This window comes from Hyperolius riggenbachi, chromosome 6, assembly GCF_040937935.1.
Source record: "Hyperolius riggenbachi isolate aHypRig1 chromosome 6, aHypRig1.pri, whole genome shotgun sequence".
Lineage (NCBI taxonomy): Eukaryota > Metazoa > Chordata > Amphibia > Anura > Hyperoliidae > Hyperolius > Hyperolius riggenbachi.
The window spans coordinates 154,485,681-154,500,807 of record NC_090651.1 but is presented as its reverse complement, the minus strand read 5'-3'; the positions used below and the strand labels follow the sequence as shown (position 1 = coordinate 154,500,807).

Here is a 15,127-nt window from a genome sequence, read left to right as displayed (position 1 = left end):
TCCAGCCTAGCCAGTACTCATAAGTCTTTGTTCAGTGAAACAGATATTAGAAAATCTTTGCCTGCCTCTGCAAACAGTTCTGTAGAATTTACCTGTGTTAATAAAGTTAATAAAGTTCAACTTCTGTCTGATCCAGCAGATGCCAATAGATGCACTACATTAGTTTCTGAGTCCCAGCAATCCTGTCTAGAAACCTCAGAACCCCAGCATCTGAATTTCCCAATTTTACAATTGAATAGTGATTCAGATGCACAAACATTGTGTCTTGATCTTCCTGTCTCTACACCTCGCTCTAGTCTCATGAATAGCTCAGAGCTATGTGAACCTGAAATCATAGAATTATTACCTTGTTCAGAAAATGTTCCAGTAAATTTGCCCTGTACCATGAATTGTGCAGTAGATCTTTCCAATGAAGCTCAGGTCACAGAATCATTACGCTGTCCAGCAGGTGCTTCCATGGTTTTGCCCTGCGATATGGCCTGTTCAGTGATCCTGTCCAGTGAAGCTGTGGTCGCAGAGTCTTATGCTTCACCCAGTACTTTGGATACTTCAGATCCTCTAGTAGAGGAGTCTGAGGCACTGCTTACTTCAGTGGGTGTTGCAGTAGTATTCACTTGTTTAGCAGCTGTTTTGGAACTACAGTCTGCTCTAGTAAAACTTGATGAATCTCTGCCCAGTGAAGCAGAAGCTATTGAAACATTGTCTTTGTCAGCAAGCGTTTTTGATACCTTGCCCTGTACACAGTCTGATTTAGCTAAAGATGTTGAGTCCCTCTCTGATATCACAGTAGTCAGGAAACTTCAGCCCTGTCCTCTGAATGTTTCAGAAGTATTGCCCTGTAACATGGATAATTCTGACTCGCTGGAAAAAATAATAGAAATCTCAGAATTTCAGTCCGGGTTAATGAGTGTTTCTGAAACCCAGCCCTGTATCCTGGAAACTTCTGGTTTTCTGGCCGGTGTGGCAAAAGTTCCAGAGTCCCCTTCCTGTCCAGTGAGTTCCTCAGTTTTGCTTAGTTCAGTGGGGATTGCTGCAATACTGACTTGTTTTGCAGCCCTTCATGAGCTCCAATTCAGTGTATTTGATGAGTCTCTGTCTAGTCCAGAAGAAGCTATGGGAACCCTGTCTAGTTCGGTGCATACATCAGAAGATTTGTCTTGTCTTGTAAATGCCCCTGAACATGATTTGTTAATAACCTTGCTGGAATCAGCGACATCTAAGTCTGATCCTGCAGTTTTTAGTGAGAATCCAGTAACTGTGAAGTCTAGTCATGATGATTTTTTTTTGCCCAGTCCTGGTTTCGGTCCTGTCTTGACTGACTTTGAGGTTCGCAGTTCCTTGACATGCTCAGAGGTTTCTCTTGTCCTGGTGTGCCCAGATGTGCTTCGTATGCCAGAGTGCCCAAGTGTGTCTGTGTTAGCGTGCTCACATGCTTCCCTAGTGGAGACATGTTCTGATGTTGCCGGTTGGCCTGCATGCCCGGAGATGGTTCTGGTCCCTAAAAGCCCTGATCTTGATGTTTGTCCTTGTGACCCTGACTCTGGAGTTGCCCTGGGTTCCATAGGGGTTCTTGATAGTTCTCCATGTGAGCCTAAGGGGCGTTCTAACCTGTGGGGATCTCTTTGGAGCTTCCAAGTGTTCTGGGAGATCTCTGAGGAAACTTGTCCTAGTACCTTGGACTGGTTCAACAGTGGGTTTTGTGTTGGTAAGGACAGTTCCGGTGGGCATTGCAAAGGCTTTGGAGTTTTTGGACAGTCCCTGGAAGGCGGTGGGTATCGCTCAGAGAGTTTCTGGGGGCTTTTTTCTGGAAGTCGTGGTTCTGATGGGTATCACACTGAGGCTTGTAGTACTGACGGGCATGGTTCGGTAGGTTCTGGTTCCAATTGGTCTAGTTTTGGTGAGACTGATTCAGGAATTTGGTTTTGTCGGGCTGTTCCGACCTTCATGAATTATCAGTCAGATCAGTTTGCTGGATTTTCCACTTCTGATTTTTTGGTTTGGGTGGTTCAGGAGAAATATGTCAGTTTTTATAGGCGTTCAAACACAGACCGAGAAAATTTTGTACCAGGAAATATATAACAAACACTAAGTCCAAGAGGGACAGGCCCTATAGGTACTAGAAAGCACAGATAAGTCGCTTAATATCTAAAAGAGCTATTTGCTCAAGAGGAGGGAACAAACGTATCAGGTTACTCCTCAGTAGGTTAGAACACTTCTCATAAGTGCAGAGACCAATATATAATGTGGAGGTCTTTGCTGATCCCCCACAAAAACGATTGTGGTGTAGCTATTCCACATAGAGGTCGCATGTAAACCTACTACACTATACAGAATATACAAAAGGTAAGCTCAGATGCAGGCTTGATAACCTGCTTAGGGAGCCCCTTAGTAGTATGGTATATGCTGCAAAGTGAAAACACTGGAGAGATTGCAGAGTGGATATGAGGTGCTATTTACAAAAGTGCTGTAATATGGAACTCTAACATGTTTCACCCTACGGCTTTTTCAAAGAGTGCTATACATATATACGAATTTATATACAATTTCTGCGCGCTCTCAAAAACTGTCCTACAGGGATGCCCTGACGCAATGACCGTGGATGGGAACTCTCCCATCTTAATAGGGAGTTTGTGGACGTAGGTTTGCGAAAGATGTCTGTCCGCAATTTCCCATTATCAGTGATTTCAATCGTTAAGTCGAGAAAATGGATGCACCTATCGCTAAATTCTGATGTAAATTTCATTCCTATCTCATTCCTGTTTAACAAGGACATAAAATCATCAAAGAGAGGTTTTGTCCCTTCCCACAAAATGATGACGTTGTCAATAAAACGCCCCCAATATACAATATGAGATGTGTAAAATTCCATATCTTCAATAAAGACTATAGTGTCTTCCCACCAGCCCAGGAAAAGATTTGCATATGAGGGGGCACACGCCGTCCCCATAGCACTTCCCCTGAGCTGGTGGTATAGTTTTCCACCAAAGAGGAAAATATTGTGAGTCAGTACAAAACGCAGTAGGTTAAGCAGGGTGTTGTTGTGTTGTTGCAAGTGCCTTCCTCTTGTATTCAGGAAGTATTCAACTGCTTTAATCCCCAGTTCATGTTGTATACTGCTATGCAATGACTCCACATCAATACTTGCCAGGAATGTACCTGGTGTCACCTCAACATCCTGCAAACGCACTAGAACATCCTTTGTATCCTGTAGATAAGATGGCAACGGTTCAACAAATGGCGTATGGTACGCTGCATGCAAATATATGTACGCCAGTGATGTGTACACGGTGTCGCATACTAATTTGATCTCCTATAGTACGCATGACAGGAGGTGATGCGTACTTTGTGTTGCATGCAAATTTGAGTTATCAACAGTACGCATGACAGGATGTGATGCGTGCTTTACGTTACAAGCAAGTTTTAGGCCAACACATGCAAATAGGCTCACCTCTGACATACACAGAGAGGAGGGTAGGTCCCTCCCCTCCTTGATAAGATGCATGGCTTGTATCTACCCTGTAACGAGCATGAATGTAATGCGTGCACACACCCAGTCTGGGCGTTTCCCCCACCAGTCTTCAGTATAAAAACCTGTGCCTCACAAGGCAATTCAGCTCTGACTTGGGCAGTTGCTGGGGGAATTGCTACTGGTGGGGGGCTTGCACTTTGTAAATAACTACTGTATATATGTATAGCACTCTTTGAAAAAGCCGTAGGGTGAAACATGTTAGAGTTCCATATTACAGCACTTTTGTAAATAGCACCTCATATCCACTCTGCAATCTCTCCAGTGTTTTCACTTTGCAGCATATACCATACTACTAAGGGGCTCCCTAAGCAGGTTATCAAGCCTGCATCTGAGCTTACCTTTTGTATATTCTGTATAGTGTAGTAGGTTTACATGCGACCTCTATGTGGAATAGCTACACCACAATCGTTTTTGTGGGGGATCAGCAAAGAACTCCACATTATATATTGGTCTCTGCACTTATGAGAAGTGTTCTAACCTACTGAGGAGTAACCTGATATGTTTGTTCCCTCCTCTTGAGCAAATAGCTCTTTTAGATATTAAGCGACTTATCTGTGCTTTCTAGTACCTATAGGGCCTGTCCCTCTTGGACTTAGTGTTTGCTCTGAAGTTAATGACAGTTTAATATGCTTTTGTGAAAACAAACATTGTCTGCTGCAATGGAGTGGCAATCCCTTTCCTGCAGGCTGCATATCATTGTCTGCCTTTTCCTGCTGTCAGCCTGTGATTAATTACCATTCACACTTGTGTGGGAATCTGCATGTCTGCTCCCATTGGATGACCTCAGTATAAAGAACTGCTTCCTGCAATGCTCCATGGGCTACCATAGTCTCAGATTCTGTCTGTTACTCTGTGCGGCTCCCACCTCGTTCCTAGTCCGTGTAGACTGCGCTGACTCCTGCGAAGGGGTCAGCGAGTCCTCCTAGTTCTGCTCTTGTTTCTAGAAGTTGTTACTTTGCTTGTCTTGTGTCATATATTGGTTCATCGCCAATATATACGCATACTTGCACGTTTTGTTATTTTCCTTGTATTCGTGTTACGTTAATACATCAGTGTCACTGATGTATACGTACACGAACTGTTTATATCCTGTGTTCAGTTAGTCAGCTTTCCAGCACGTTTTGGTAGTTTGCGCGTATCGTGATCACCCGTGCTGAGTTAGTTATCCTGCTCCTGGTTCTGTTTGTGGATTGCGTTCATCTCTGCGAAGAGATAGCGAATCCTTCTGAGTCCTATTCCCTGTATTGCTCCAGTCCTAGTCAGTGTTCCTGCTTATGTCATATATCGGTTCATTGCCGATATATACATATGTTAGTCAGACGTTACAAATAGTTTCATTGATAGCTGTAATTGTAATACGCTAGGAAAACATACTTATTGTATATTTGTCTGTGTTACGTTCATCTATCTTGATCCTCCTATTTCCTGACTATCCTGTCCTGTCTTTGTGAGGCACGCCATGGCTGCTACGCATTGGCTGCCTCATTCCAGTCTGTCTTGTTGTGGACGCTTGCTGTCACTAAGTAGTGCCTAGTTAAGCAAGCGTTCATTCTGTCTACCTGTCCTGATCTCCTCAGTTCTGGTTTTTGCGCTCAGCGCTATTTTGCGCTGAGACGTTATCACAAAGTATTGTTGTGGCTCTGTGCGCCACAATCCCCTATTGGAGTCAGTCCTCTCCTCCACTAAACTGGGGATATCCTGATTCCTTGTGCTGGTGTGTGTACCTCCTTCACGTCAGCCTATGTGTTGCATGCTGATGGTGGAGAATAAGCCCACCAAGCCTAACATCTGATGGCAAAAAAATGCCATCAGATCGAATTTCAATAGATTTCAAACTGAAATCTATTGGAATTCTATCCTGGTAAAAAATGTTCTAAAAACGCATCAGATAGATCATCAGATGCATTTCTTATCTATCTGCTGCCAATCTGACGAGTGTATGGGCACCTTTATCACAATTAAATGAACTATATCTTGTTCTTTTCGCCACCAATTAGGATTTCTTCAGGTGGGACATTATGCCAAGAATTATTTTATTCTAAATGTGTTTTAATGGGAAAATAGGAAAAAAATTGGGAAATTTATTATTTTTTAGTTTTCGGCCTTTATAGTTTTTAAATAATGCATGCTACTGTAATTAAAACCCATGAAATTTATTTGCCCTTTTGTCCCAGTTATAAAACCGTTTAAATTATGTCCCTATCACAATGTTGGCGCCAATATTTTATTTGGAAATAAAGATGCATTTTTTTCAGTTTTGCGTTCATCCCTAATTACAAGCCCATAGTTTATAAAGTAACAGTGTTGTACCCTCTTGACATAAATATTTAAAAAGTTCAGTCCCTAAGGTAACTATTTTTTTTTTTGTTTTACTGATATTTATTAAGAGATTTTCTTAACAGGAAAGAAAAGAAACAAAAAAGGAGAAAAAAATACAGTGTCGGGTATACATAATAACAATGTAGAGAGTTAACAGCGCCTAACAGGGTGAGATCACTAACTGTAAACATGTCCGTGGTCAGTTCATCTCGAAGGCATTGGTCTGGCATGGATTAAGCTCCGACGGCTTGAAGTCGTGGTGAACCTGTAACTGTCCACTGATAATACAAATATGTATTCTTGACCATCCTGTAAGGTGATTTAAGAAAGGCAGAACAATTCTGGAGGACATGTAAATTATTATATGTGTGTATAATACAGTGGCACTGTTAGCCTAAAAAACATTGAAACTGGGGCATAACAAAGTGAGGGGTCACACCAAAGATCAATGAGTAACGGAGAGAAGGCCTATGCGTGGGAGATGAGAGAAGTATATCATTAGCCTTCAGGTAGGACAAAAGTCGAAGGTTATGTATATGTGTGCAAGGGCTTAAAGGCACAGGTTTGAGTATTTGACTCTTTGAAGGTAGGATATTCCAAACATATCCATATATTGCGGGGGAATGGAGATAATCTAGGAGTAATATTGCTGTATATGACTTAGGTCGGGAGAGGATAAGGACCAAGGGCTCCAGACTTTATGGAAGTGAGATTCATTGTCTCGTAGTGATGCTGTCATTTTTTCCATCTCTTTGGTCCATTCAATCTTGTGTTTAACATCTGTTAATGTAGGGGAAGCGATATTTTTCCAGGATGAAGCAATTGATAAACGAGTGGCTGTAAGTATGTGTGTGATTAAGCGTACCGTATGCCTGGGGGTATCAGGGGGGGGGGGGGGGGGTTACCAAGGACCATATAAACAGGGTCAAAAGGAATTAATATCCCAGTTTTTAGTTGAATGAGGCGTTGGACTTCAGACCAAAGTGGGGAGATCTTTGGGCAAAACCAGAAGATATGTTCCAAAGTTCCCTTTTCATTGCAACCTCTCCAGCACATCTGGGAGGAGTTTGGATATATCTTTGAAAGCCTAGCTGGGGTAAGATACCACCGGAACATGACTTTGTAAATATTTTCTCTTATCTGTATGTACATAGAGGAGTGCTTGGCGTTTTCCCATATCTCCTCCCAGTCCTCTAGTTGTATAGTTTGAGATAAGGCAGATTCCCATTTGGACATATATGTGTGAGCAGGGGTGATTAGTCCAGATTTGGTATGTAGCAGGGTATAGATCTGCGAGATCAGGCCCTTTTGGTAGCCCTTAGATTCACATATATGCTCAAAAGGTGTTAGTGGGGGAATAGGGGAAGAGGGAGAGTTCCGCAGTAGGGAAAGGAGGAAGTGCCGCGTTTGGGTATATTCTAATATGTATTGGGGTGAGGATGGTAGTTTATCTTTTAGGGAGGACCTAGTTTGTAGAAGGCCAGTGAGAGGGTCTTTCCAATCAAGGAGGTTAAAGAAGTTAAGATTGTACCATCTGGACATGAAGTCCTTAGACATTCCAGGGAGAAAAGCAGGGTTACCTAGGATGGGTGTTAATGGAGAGGGGGAAGATCTCAGGTTAGCTGATGTAGCCGTTGACTTCCAAATTTGTAAGGTGAATTTTATAGTGGGAAGAAGTTGAGATAAGGGTATTTTAGATGGGTGATTGGACCAGATCAGGGAGGCAAGGGAAGTTGGGAGTAAGTTGGGAGTAAGGTAAGTGCTTCAATGAGGCCCCATTTAGTATGAACTTTAAGTTTGGACCATTCTCGCAGTTGGCGGAGATGTGCAGCTTGATAGTAATACCTGAGAAGAGGTAACCCTAAACCCCCTTGTTCTCTAGGGGAAAGAAGGATTGAGGCTCGTATTCTTGGTCGTTTATGATTCCAGACAAATTTAGCAAAAGCTGTCTGCAACATTGACAACTGGGAGGATGGGACCAGAACTGGGAGGGTTTCAAAGAGATAGAGGAGTCTAGGGAGTATGTTCATTTTTAAAGTATATATCCTTCCTATCCAAGAGATCTTGTAGGCGGTCCACTTGTGAAGGTCCTTGAGTATTTGCTGAATGAAAGAAGGGTAGTTATGTTTGTATAAGGTAGAGTAAGTGGGCGTAAGATGTATGCCTAGATATTTTAGGGAATGGGTTTGCCATTTGTATTGGTAGTGTTGTTTTAATGAGGTTAGAAGGTCAGGTGGAATTTTAATGGGTAGTGCCTCTGTTTTATCTTGATTTAGGCGAAAGCTTGAGAGTGATTCATAAGCGGAGATGGTGTCGTGTAGGTTTGGTAATGAAATGAGGGGGTTTGTGATGGTGAGTAGGATATCATCCGCAAATAGAGAGATTTTGAATTCATGTTTTTCTATCTGGACACCTGAGATGTTTATATTTTGTCGTCGTCAGGGCCTGGTGACTTGGAGGAAGGAAGAGATTTAAGTGTATCAAGAATTTCGATATTGGAAATTGGAGCGTTAAGTGATGCGCGTTCCTCATCGGTCAGCTTAGGGAGTTGGAGATTTTCCAGGAAGGAGGAAACTCTATCTGTGTATGTGGGATCTAGGGAGGGATCAGGTAGATTATATAACTGTTCATAATATGAAGTGAAAAGTTGTGCAATCTTAGTTGGGTTATAGTGAGTGGTGCCTTCAGTATCCTTCATGGCATGGATCGCCTGAGAAGATCCCCTGGGGTTTAGTTTGCGAGCGAGGATAGTGTGAGGTTTATTCCCCCGTTCAAAAAACAGCTGTCTCGACCATTTCAAGCTTTTTTTCCAGCTGAGAGGTTTGAAGGGACCTGATATTAAGCTTTAGTTTTTGTATAATTGAGAAGGAGTCTTGAGAGGTCGATTGTTTATATGAGGTATAAGCATCCCTGAGGGCTTTTGTGAGTTCGGTCAGTTTTCGCGAGGAGATATTTTTGCGTTTAGAACCCTCAGCAATAAAATGACCCCTTACAAAGGCTTTGTGTGCTTCCCAGGCCATCCCCAAAGAGGAGACAGATGGGATATTAGTGGTGAAGAAGGATTGGATTTCTTCTGACATTTTGGTGTGGAATGTTTTGTCTCGTAGTAGAGATTCATTGAGTCTCCACTGCATAGGTTTATGTGGCGTGTGTAACCAATCAAGCTCAATTAAGACGGCATGGTGGTCCGACCAAGCAGTGGGGGAGATGTCTGCTGCGATTAGAGATGGCAAAGTAGGCATTTTAGTAAAAAAGTAATCAATCCGGGAGTGTGTTGCGTTGGGGGGGGGGGGGGGAGAAAAAAGTATAGTCCCTGGACGTGGGATTAGAAATTCTCCATAGATCTAAAAGACCATATTTACGGATCAAGGCCCTGAATTTCCTAGAGAGGCGGTCATGCAAGGGAAATGATGGTGAATCTAGGAGTATTGACCGGTCATTAACGGAGGAAAATGCTAGATTAAAATCCCCCCCTAAGAGAAGGGAACCATTAGTCACTTTAAATAATTTAATAAGAAAGCTTGTTAGAAAGGGGATTTGGTTGGCATTTGGAGCATATACATTGGCTAATGTTATAGGTCTACCCGAAAGTGTACCCAGCAAGATCAAATAATGACCTTTTAGGTCTTTGATGATTTTAGTTATTTGTAGAGGGAGGCCTTTTTTATAGATAATTGCTACTCCCGCCTTTTTTTTGGGTCCCGAGGCTAGATACACTTCCGAGTATGCCCTGCTATAGAGACGTACGGGGTCCCGTGAGGATATATGTGTCTCTTGCAAGAAAGCGATATCAATCGCAAGTCTCCGCAGATCTCGTAGCAACCCTAAGGTAACTATTTATGTATTTTTTTTACTTGTAATTTTTTTTTCATTTTTTTTTTTAAATTACAAAAAAAATAAAAAAATTGGGGAGTGTGGGAGGTAATGAGTTACTTTTTAGTGTATAACTAATATATTTGTATATGAAAAATGCTTTAGGGTGTAGTGTTACTATTTGGCCACAAGATGGCCACAGTAGGTTTTTGTTTATGCGACCTGCAAGCGTACAGGAAGTATGCTTGCAGGAAGTTCAGGGAGGCTGGGAAACTTTTTTTTTCACAATGATCGCGCTGCTTCTTGTAGAAGCAGCTGATCATTGCGGGGGGGGGGCTTAGATCAACGAACGGGAAAGGTTTTTCCATTCATTGCTCTCCAGGCAAGCGGGCGGCAGCATGCATGAGCGTGGGGGCACGCGGACGAGCGAGCAGGAGCGCGGACAGCGGCGTCAGGTGCGGATTTCTCCGTCCCTTGGTGTTAACAGGGTGGAAAAAGGGACGGAGAAATCTGCACCGCTGGGGGTAAAGTGGTTAAACTTCTTGGAGCAGACTTACTTCCTCCCTCCAAAAGACACACATACATCCTCATAAAATAATTTAGCAGCAACTGCATGCACAGTCTCTGTGGCGCAATCGGTTAGCGCATTTGGTTTAGCGCATTCAGCCTTTTGTGTTCAACAGTTGTCCGAAGAGAACCCCAGATAGCCATGTAGCTCTCTCTCTCTCTCTCTCTCTCTCTCTCTCTCTCTCTCTCTCTCTCTCTCTCTCTCTCTTTCTCTCTCTCTCTCTTGAATTTTCTGCTTAAAGCCATCAACGTATACCGGCGCAATTTCGGAATTCATTAAAAAGGCTATTCCGTTCCAACCAAATGGAATGACCAATTTCCGCCTGGAATCGTGGAAAATACAATTCCGCGGAAAATGGTGACCATCCCTACTAGAGATAGAGAGATGAATCTACATGGCTATCTGGTGTTCTCTTCGGGACAACTGTTAAACACAAAAGGCAAGGCCATCCCTGGGTGGGCTTGAACCACCAACCTTTCAGTTAACAGCCAAACATGCTGATGGCACCACAGAGCCTGTGCACACAGTTGTTGCTAAATGATTTTATGTGGATGCATGTGTGTCTTGTGGAGGGAGGAAAAAAGTCTGCTCCAAGAAGTTTAACGCCACTTTAAACAAAACCTGTATATATCAAATTGCTACATATATTTCTATGATCCTTTCATGATGACAAAGGCCAGAAAGAAGTAGGCAAAGGAGTGCCCATTTTTTCGTACGGCTAAACGGTCTCACTCACTTTTTCCTACAACGAAGGATTCACTGTGTGGCAGCAGAGTGGCGCAGTGGAATTGTGCTGAGCCCATAACCCAGAGGTTGATGGATTGAAACCATCCTCTGCTAGGTGTACTTTGTTTTATACACCTTGCTTTACCACATGGGCCAATCGGCGGCCATAGCCCCTTAAGAGAAAGTGTCATTAGGGACTTGCTGTTACATAGATTGTAGTGTAACTATTTCAACTGATGTTCCCTTGTAAGCAGACTGCAGAGTGGTGCAGTGGAAGTGTGCTGGGCACATAACCCAGAGGTTGATGGATCGAAGCCATCCGCTGCTAGGCTTTCATTTTTGCACCTCGCTTTATCGCATGGGCAAAACGGTTTCCATAGCCCTGTAAGAGAAAGTGTAATAAGGGCCCTGCCGTAACATAGATATTACAGTAGCTAAGACTACTCCTGGGCCTTTCTTGTAGTTGAAGAGATGTGTAAACTGTGACACGACAATTAAAAAAAAAAAAAAAAAAAAAAAAAAAAAAACAGCAAACAGAGAAGCTTCCCCATATTCGAGCATTGCTAATGTGTTGTAAGCCACAAGTAAGCTTTAGGTTAGCAGGAATGGTTGCATGGCCCCCTAGCTTTTCATCCTTCCCACCCTTGCCCTGGAATCTTCCAGACTTCAAACTGCTGTCCTTTGCTGTGTGTGTTGCACCAGCATCATCCAGGGGGGCACATGATTTTTCTGAAGTCTTGAATTGAAGCCTGCAAGTAGTATCAGCATTGGTGGTATAGTGGGGAGCATAGCTGCCTTCCAAGCAATTGATCTGGGTTCAATTCCTGGCCAATGTATGTGTGCCTGCTTTTGACATCCTACAAATCCCTGAAAGACAAGATCCATGGAGAGAGAGGGAGGAGGGTGATTTCCCTTAAAAAAAAAAAAACATCCGAATTCGCAAACCCGAATTTAGCTACTGAACCCGAACCGAATTCGAATTAGAATTGAATTCGGTGGTTGCGATTGAATTCGAACCCGAATTTGCCCCGGACCCGAATTCGAATGTACTCAAATCGAATTTGGGTACATTCGAGCATGCCTGGTGATTGTAGCATGTGTGGGGGCTTTGTAGCATCTACATTTGGCCCATTCATTTTATTGTTTTTTTGCAAAATAAATACAGTATATCTTGCCTATATATTTTTTTTCTATTAAAAAAATGTACTCCCCTCCAAAGATTTCTTTAATCCTTTCTCACTCATGCAGGGTGTTATAGCCAGGATGGCTGAGTAAACAAGCATGGGACTCCACTGTTCTAAACTGTGTCAACCCACATGGTACATTATATGGCGGCTCCTACAAAGCCCTTGTACATACCATGGATAAGGGGCTCATCCTCACCACTGGTGCCCAGGAGGAGGTGGGGGTAGCTACACTCACACATGTAAGGATAGGTCCTGGGGGCTCAAGGTGGAATCTTGGAGCTCCTTTTAATAAGTGGACTCCCATATGTTAATCATCTTCCAGGTAAATACAGTAGTTGTACTGTACCACTTTTGACCATCTACCTATTTAAGAACAGAATATTAAACCTTATTGTAAAATTATGTATTCTTCTGTTCTGAGTCCTTTCAGCCATCTTCTTTTTTTCTCCTTTAATTTGATTGAAGTGTCCTCCTGGCTGCCCAATCACACTGGACTACCACTGCCCCCGCTGCTTGCTGTCTCTACATGCCACTCAATCTATGTCCACTGCTACATGCCAGGCTTCCCTGGCACTGTTGCTCCTCATTGCTCTATGCTAGCTTGAACTAAACGGATGTACCCACCAGGACCATCGCCGCCTATCCTCTCTGAAGCTCGCTACTACGTACTGCCACCATTGCTCCACTCTAGCTTGAGTCAAACCATCGGAACCACTGCTGCCGCTCTCCTCCACTTCCTACTTCTAAAACGAACACTGAAGCCCCAGCAAAATCAACGTTATAGCTTGCGTTGGAGCTCCCAACTAGGTGGACCAACAAGAATCTTTCTCAAAATCGCTAGGAGGAGCTCCGGTGAAAGCTATGAAAATGCTTTTGCTGAGGATGCAGTGATGAACACTACATTTTAGAAGTCGGAAGTGGAGGAGAGCGGCAGCAGTGATTCCGATGTTTTGACTCAAGCCAGCGTGGAGCAATGATGGCAATATGTAGCAGCAAGCTTCATGTGAGTAGGGGGGAGATTTCTGGCTCAGCCTCTAGCTAGGAATGCTCGTAAGGGGCCGGTTTCGAATTTGAATAGTTTCGATTACAACTTCATGCGCTTTCAATTCAACCGTAATCTGAATTACAAATGGAATCCCAGTTTTGATCTGAATTTGCTTAAAGAGAACCAGAGACGAAGCACCCTCATGTATTTTATTTGACCTGGAATCATTATAGCTGAGTCACTCTTCTGTGGAGTCTTTTCAAGCCCAAGCCTGCCCCCTCCTGGCTCAAATTTCCTGCTCAGAGCTGTTGACATGGGAGGGGCTGCTGCTGCCGAGAAAGAACCTCTGAAACAGTGTATCTGTGTGCATTGTGCAGCCAGTCATTATCTACTGTATGCAGTTTAATTTCTATGAGAGACACTTCCTACAGGCAGCCACACAGCATACCAGAATAATAAAGTTGAAAGCAGACAGATAAAAGGCTGCAGCAGCCCTGCTTGTCTATAGTCTCAGAGGCTAGACAGCACATCCAGAACAACTCATAACCCGGAAGCAGAACAGGTATGAGCCGGCGGCCATATTGGATATTTCCTGGAGCAATAATGGATAAAAAAACACTCAAAAAGGCACACCAGAGTGGCGAAATTATCAGGTAGAGCATTTATTCTTTACAAGCTATCAACTGATATGTTTATTTTGTGTGAATCGTTCATCTCTGGTTCCCTTTAAGAGTCGAAAATACGTGTTGCATGCTTAATCGTAATTTCGACTGCCATTATATACATAATTAGCAGTTAATAGCAAAGCCCCCATATGTGCTACGCTACACCAAATGTGCAGCGTATGTTTAGGAGGACAGTGGGAAAAAGAGGAAAAGCATGTTAATGTATGTGTATAACAATCAGGGATGCTCGGAAAATTCCGCGGAATTATTAATTCCGTGATTCCGGCCGGAATTAGCTAATTCCGATTCCGGTGGTCGGAACAGAATTCCTATAACTCTTAAACGGAATTCCGCGGAAATTTTATAATTCCGACGGAATTTTCTGGAATAACACCCAAAAAATCTCTCCCTCCTCCATCCATCCATCAAGTAGGGAATTGCAGATTTTTAAAACAGCTTATATACCATAGCTGGGATTTGAACCCAGGACGCAGTGTGTAGTAGGTATCTGTCTTACCCTCTAGACCATGAACCACACTACGTGCTAAAGCTGGCCTAGCATAAACCATACTACCTTTATGATCAATTCAATAGAAAAAGTAGCATGATTAAGGATTTGTACTTTTTGAAAAGCATGCTTATATACCATAGCTGGGATTTGAACCCAGGGTGCAGTGTGTAGTAGGTATCTGTCTTACCCTCTAGACCATGAACACACTACATGGTAGTTGGTATCGGTCTTACCCCCTAGACCATCAACCACACTCAGGGCCGGGCTGAGGCAGAGGCTGGAGAGGCTCCAGCCTCAGGGCGCAGTGTAGGAGGGGGTGCACAATTCATTCAGCTGTCATTCCCAATTGTGTTTGAAGCAGAAAGAAATAAGAAAAGGTGATACATGGCAGTGACTGCAAGCCAGATAAGTAGAGATTAAGGTGTTGGGGGGGGTTGGGGGCCCTGGGGCACCTCTTAGTGTAATAGCAATCAGTGTGTGACGGCTGGGGTGGGAGGGATGGGGGGGCACACTTTGCTGTCTCAGCCTTGGGTGCTGAAGGACCTTATCCCACCTCTACATGCTAAAGCTGGCCTAGCATGTACCATACTACCATTATGATCAATTCAATAGATATGCTATGGTATATAAGCATGCTTTTCAAAAAGTACAAATCCTTAATCATGCTACTTTTTCTATTGAATTGATCATAATGGTAGTATGGTTTATGCTAGGCCAGCTTTAGCATGTAGTGTGGTTCATGGTCTGGAGGGTAAGACAGATACCTACTACCCACTGCGTCCTGGGTTCAAATCCCAGCTATGGAATATAAGCATGCTTTTCAA

The 15,127-nt window shown here is 43.2% G+C and overlaps 1 protein-coding gene across 1 annotated transcript in view; it reads left to right on the top strand.

Moving 5' to 3' along the window:
- The window catches only part of LOC137521186 (coagulation factor XIII B chain-like), a 555,357-nt gene that overhangs the window by 465,256 nt on the left and 74,974 nt on the right, over nucleotides 1-15,127 (top strand). The window lies entirely within an intron of this gene.